Source organism: Cynoglossus semilaevis, chromosome 10 (genome assembly GCF_000523025.1).
Source record: "Cynoglossus semilaevis isolate Cse_v1.0 chromosome 10, Cse_v1.0, whole genome shotgun sequence".
Classification (NCBI taxonomy): domain Eukaryota; kingdom Metazoa; phylum Chordata; class Actinopteri; order Pleuronectiformes; family Cynoglossidae; genus Cynoglossus; species Cynoglossus semilaevis.
This window is the reverse complement of record NC_024316.1, coordinates 6,165,963-6,172,397: the sequence shown is the minus strand read 5'-3', so window position 1 is coordinate 6,172,397 and position 6,435 is coordinate 6,165,963. Positions and strand designations below refer to the sequence as shown.

Here is a 6,435-nt window from a genome sequence, read left to right as displayed (position 1 = left end):
ATCTATTTGTCTATTATAATTATTAAAACATATTCTCTAAGAATTTTTTATTTTGCTTTACTAGGAAAATGATCAAATATGATAAATATATATATAAATATTCATAACCAATTCACTGAGAAAAGTGTGATGAGGAAATAATTTAGTCTGTAACAGTCGTACTTCTCAAATAGTGGGGCGGACCCTCCTAGGGGGCGCAATGAGGTGCCAAGGGGGGCGTCTGGGGCTTCCAATGGAATATGGCACGGACATCAGTGTACCACTGCTACAACGCTCAAATGATAACAAGCCTCCCGTCACTAGGTGGCAGCAACTCATACAGTGGTTCGTACAGACAAAAATGTACATGTTGTAGGTTTTCAATAGTAGCCTATTTCAATTCGAGGATGTGTGTGTGGGGTGGGGGGGGGAGGTATGAAAACATTTCTGTCCCCTAGGGGCGGCATGACAGAAAATACCTGAGAACCATTGAGTTACAGTAATCCTACAGTATTCCTTTCAGAGTAAACGAAGAAGAGTATATAAATGTAATCAAATATTAGACATGAGGTTTGTATTTTTTAATTCCAGTAAATACATTCATTTTAACAACATTGTTTGTTGCAATAATATTAACAAATACCAAGGGTCACTTACCAAGTATTACTGCAATGACTACTTGCTATACTGTACCTGGATATTCTGTACCATATTTAAAGACCTCCAGCAGTGAACTCTGCCTCTTGATCTGGGTTGGGGTCTGCCAAAGGTTGTGGTGGGAAATTACTCTCTTTCTCCTCTCTCTGCTTCTGTATCTCCATGTTTTTTATTTGACAATGACCGTTCATGTGATTACGTAGTTTATTTGACAGTCCTTTACAAATCGTACATCTTGCCCTTGTTTTTTTTTACCTTCTTCCTCTCTTGGCCGTTTTGCTTCATTCGTGAGCAGTGAGTGAGCAGTGATTCTTGTTTGTTTGCCTGGAGCTGCTGAGTCACATGACCTGACAGCTCAAAAACACAAAATTGGGAAAGAAGACCAAAGCTTGTCTTCAGTGACAGTGGGTCTTAGACAAAGGCACAGACAGCCAGGTTAGAGTCAAAAAGTTAATTCATTTTTCTTAAAGCCTTTTGTGTTTAATAGTAAAAATAAAAAAAGTTAAATGATTTATTATACCGTGACAAAAACAATTACCTTAATATTCCTCAACAGTTCTTGTGCTCATATCACTGGTTGACATGTTTATATATTTTCAAAAATCAGGGGCTATGCTGCTGCGCAGATGCACGTGATGCAGAACCTGGTCAGAGGCGACAGACTCCAGCGTGTGCTTCATTTCAGTGCAAAATAATTAGGTCAAAGCCTATTTAATATAAAGCAAATAAACTATTAGTCTTTATGATTATCTATTATTAAACAAGGCTAGATCGAAATTTCTTCTTCTTTGGTTGATTACAGCCCTAGAATAAATATCCTTTGGCTCTTGGTTGGAGGACTATAGTGTATACTGCTTGTAGCAGAATAAATGGAGTTACATTTTTTAAACATGGCCAACTGAAAAACATCAATCTAAAACTTTTGGGATTTCTCAGCCGAACAAACCTCTCCTGGACAATCCTGGAGTGAAAGTGATCTCAATTCACGGTTAGAACTCAAAGCCTGGCTCTGTGGTTGGTGGGCACCAGTACAAACCTGAGGTTGGTTTGTAGTACCAGCATGTCTTACAAGTTTTTACATGAGCCCCTAGGAGCTGAGGTAGGATTTTGCCTGGTTGTAGAGATCACCACCAGGGGAAGGGACAAACTCAAACAAGGATGTATGCAATGTTTATATTATTATTGCCACCAGGGGAAGGGACAAACTCAAACATGTATGCAATGTTTATATTATTATTCTAATTGTCTGTGGGAAAACTGTAAGTCACAGTATAAAGCTGAGATTTGGTAAACATTGCCTGTCTTCCTGCATCTGTGAATTCAGCAAATGGAGCATCATCTTGACTCAACCGCACGGCACATCTGTTTTTTCTCAGTGCTGGTTTTTTTCCGTGTTTGTCTCGCCTCTTGTTTGTCCCTGTGTTTCTCTTCTTGCTTATTTTTTCCCTCCTTCCATCCATCACTCCTAAATGATGACAACCGACCGTAGCCATGCCAAGGCTAACAACCCTTGTCTTCCCATGCTTTGGTCGAGGTTATCGGCATTTGCGTGTGAGGGAGGAAGCAATTTTCCCACACCAGAGGTCTTAACCTATAGAAATCACATAAGACTTATGTTATTTTTTCCACTTACTGTAAAGAACCCAGAGAGCAAATAAACCAAAACCGAGTCTGGAAACAGACTGACGAAGAGGAAACGATTGAATTACTCCCACAACACGGATATTGTGCGTGTTTGTTTGCTTAATGTGTGTGTTTATGAAGCATGTAACATGAGCTGACTCAAGGTGGTGACCTGCAGTTATAGATGGTCCCTCAGCTCTGTGTTTTTACAATAAGAAGTGACACAAATCCTATAGAGTTGTTGTGTAAGAGAGGGGGCAAATGAGGAGCTCACAAGGCAAGACAGGAAGCAGGAAGCTAAGCCTAGCCTGTATATTAAAGCTAAATATTCCCTATACAATATTTGAGCACGAACACTTGAGCGCTGTGCCTGTGTTGGCCACTTGGATGAGTTGACTCTCTCAGAACTTTTCTTTTTTTAAACAGGACTCAACGCTCTTCTTTTGTTGTCTCTACCATAAAACCACGCTTGTGCCCAAGTTCAGTTCTAGACCTTTTTTTCACTTCAGGCAAGTCATGAGCTGCTACTGATTCACCTTAGTACTCCTAAAGTGTACAGGACGCAAGATCATTTTATGAGACTTCAGATTTCTGATATAAAGTGTGACTTGCATAGACAAGGTGTATATGCTATCTATAAAAATCAAGTTTTTTATTCTCACTTATTCTCTGAACTTTCTTAAGTTCAACAAGATTCAAAATAAAGTTCTTGCAGACTGGAATGAGGTATTAAATATAACTGCGTTCCTGTGGACCAAACTGTCTGACAAATGAGGCTTTGTGCATTATGTCTGAATAATGTGCGTCCTTCCACTGAGAAAATGATGGGTATTAAATTAACATTACTTGTACAAATGGATTTTGTAAAACTAGACACAGCTTTACCTTAGCCTGCAGCAGGCTACGCACGTAGCATGAAATGCTCCTGTAATGCTATTTTGGTTTTTTTTTTAATGAAATTTGTCCCACAGTTGGCTTCACCAGTTGAGCATCTACAGGTGGGAGATGGTGTTTTAAGTGTCGTATTAGGTTCACAGCGGTAACCCCATTATATATGTTGCATATAGAGCACATCGCCATCTGTGGTATAGCTTCTTCCAAGCTAATGACATGTTAGCTTGTGACAAGAATGTTGCTCATCTATATTTTTTTTATTTGTATCATTTTATTAAATGCGTGTTTTTAGGATGCTGATTTCCGTAGCCAGTCTTTTGTAAATGTGGGGCGCACAATTAAAAATGGACTGGTCTTTTTCATTGTCTGTTGGTATGCTACCCTGGTCTCTGGTCTCTTCTTTCATCTAACCCATAAAACTGCCTTCTGTAGTGTAGTGACTGCAGATGGGTTTTGTCGATCCTGACTGCTCTTGAACTTCGACCAGTCAGCTTTACAGGCTAAAAAACTGCATTCAAAACTAATATGTTAACCTCGTATTGTTTAGGTCAATTTGTACACACAGAAACAAACAGTAGTCTGGCCAGGGCCAATCCACTCATAATGTATACCCCACTCTACCCAACATACACATCGGTCAAAGTAGTGACTGCACAGGTACCCAGGTATGCCAGGGTGTAAAACACTTGACTTGAATGTGTTAAAAATATTTCCTGTGATAAAGGTTAAGTGTATGACGCAAGAAGTGTGAGTGTGGCTCAACAGACAAAATGTGTATATATATATATATTTTTTTTTTTTTTCCCCTGGTGTTTAACAAAATATAAGTGAGTCAGACAGTTGATACACTTTGTGAATTTTTTTTAATTTTTTTTTTGCAGGCTGTGTGTTTAGTTTGCTGCCGTTGAGTGCACACCGGGTCTTAACCCATATCTGCAGCACCTGCGTCGCTGTTTGCACTGGTGGCTGTTTGCTAAGTGGCTTCCTGCTACCGTCTAAAAACAATAAGATGAAGCATTCATCTGTTGGTAGCAGTTGGCAGTCCAGCATTTACTGTGATAACTTTTGGTACATCAAACTTTTCCCATAGTTGTAATTGTTTTATTACCCACTAGTGTACACTGCACTTCCCTTTACTAGCCATCTCTCCCAGGTGGTAAGTTTACTAAAATCTTGGTGACGTACTGAAGCAAACATATTTCTCCGTGTGTATTCATTTATTACACAGCTTAGGTGTGCTGTAAAATCCTTACACATAAACCAGCAGTGGAAACACTGATATAAGAAGTAGTTCTGACACCTGTCGTTTCTGTCCTTCATTTTTCATTCAGTTAATCCAGTTGAGTCCATCTGACCTAATCTTACGTGTCCTACGTCTGTGATCATGTCCTCCTTCAATACCCCCACAAAGCATTTTAGCCTTTATGCATGACTTTTACATGTCGTTTATCTTAGCTCACACTAACGCTCTATCTATCTGCTCTTGACCTCCCTCCACTAGTTCAATTTTAGGACAATTGTGGGCTGCGAGTCAAACAGTTTGCCCATGCATGTTCTAGTCCTTTCATTTTTTCAAATCATTTTTAATTTTTAATTTGCTTCAAAAATGCCGTTTGGTATTAATTAAGATGCCTTACTATAATTTTTGTCACATTTGACACTTCTAAGGCTTCGATTTAATTGAAAAGATTAAAGTCTGATATCAAAAATACATTCAGACCAAAACACTTTAGTAACAGAATAACAGAGAGTAAATATAGTGCTGTCATCACAGCGCCTCTGTGAAGTCACACTGAAGTGTTTTCCTTGTCTCCTTGCGCAAGTTTGTGTGAGTTTAATGTTTTCATAAACCCATTAAGTCTCCCGCTGTCCTCTAATATCCCTGGAAATCCCTGCCGCAAAGACAATGATGGGCATTTAAGTCGTCAACATTTAGATTTGACTCAGTTTACGACATGCAATTTACTGCTGCTTGACGCTGTTCGCTGGTTTAAAAAGACAGTAGGATTTGGCTTCTCAAATCAAAGAGTTGGGGTTTTTATGTATATTGAGTATCATAATAAGAGGATTTAAAAACATCTACCTTTTATGTACATACTGTACACATCTTTTCAGGTTGAAGCCACTCTGGAGGTCTGGTAAAACTCAGCGTTGCATCAAGACTCCAGTTTTTCGCGCCTGGCTTTTATCGTCTGTTTCTTTCTCTCCTTCAAAGCCCTGTTCCCCGCAACTACACGCAAAACAAATCCTCTGTTGAATTTACACCTGTCACCAGTAGCTCTACTGGATGTTGGTGCGGTGACACAGACAAACATCTTCTGGAAAGCGACATAATGACTTCACAATCTTGGTCTTCTAGCTTCTTAACCCTTCGTTTACCAAGGAGTCTGGTGATGAATAAAACTGGAATCAGGTTACATTATCTCGGAAAAAAACTCGTAGAGGTCTATTTTATCTCCCGATATTTTAGTTTATTTTTTGTTTGATCTAACTAACAACTCTGTTCAGTAGTGAAAATGAGCTGCTTTCAATGGTAAGGCCTTAGTAAGCTCAGCGTTTGTTGTTCTAGTCCAGTGGTTCTTAATTATTTTCTGTCATGACCCCACCCCCCTGTCCCTTGGGGACAGAAATGTTTTCATACCCCGCTTCTGACCCACACCCCCGTAAGTTGAAATACTATTGATAACCTGATATGTATATTTTTATCTATACAAACCACTGTATGAGTTGCTGCCACCTAGTGACTGGAGGCTTGTTATCATTCAAGCATTACAGCAGTGGTACACCCATGTCCAGCGTGCCATATTCCATTGGAAGCCCCTCACAGCGCCCTCGCAGGGAGCCCGCCCCACTATTTGAGAATTACTCTTCTAGGCTAAGTCTTCAGGACGTAGAGATGAGGCGTCACAAACGAGAAAACGGAGCTCAGTTTATCGGCCTTCCCTTCCCCTCTGAGTATCCACTTCAACCAGGATCTTCAGTAAGTGGTTTTGAAGTAAGCAAAAGTGAATTTGCGAATAAACACTGAAGCGAAGCTCTCACCTTCCTTCTTATAAAAGACCAGCTCCGTCTTAAACTCTCTTCTGTCATCCAGAGCTCCTTGGATCTGAGCCGTGAGCCGGTCGCTGGTCTCCGGGCCGTACAGGAAGTGACAGGCGCAGCTCTTTTGCATGAGCTCGGCGCGGGCATAGCCGGTGAGCTCGCAGAAACCGTCGGAGCAGTAGACGATGGGGTAGAGGGACTGAACCTGAGCGTTCCCCAGAACAAAGTTACTGTCTGTTG

At 40.3% G+C, this 6,435-nt stretch overlaps 1 protein-coding gene across 1 annotated transcript in view; it reads left to right on the top strand.

Moving 5' to 3' along the window:
• ntsr1 (neurotensin receptor 1 (high affinity)) overlaps nucleotides 1-6,435 on the top strand; it is a 50,535-nt gene that overhangs the window by 2,012 nt on the left and 42,088 nt on the right. The gene's annotated exons all lie outside the window — the stretch shown is intronic.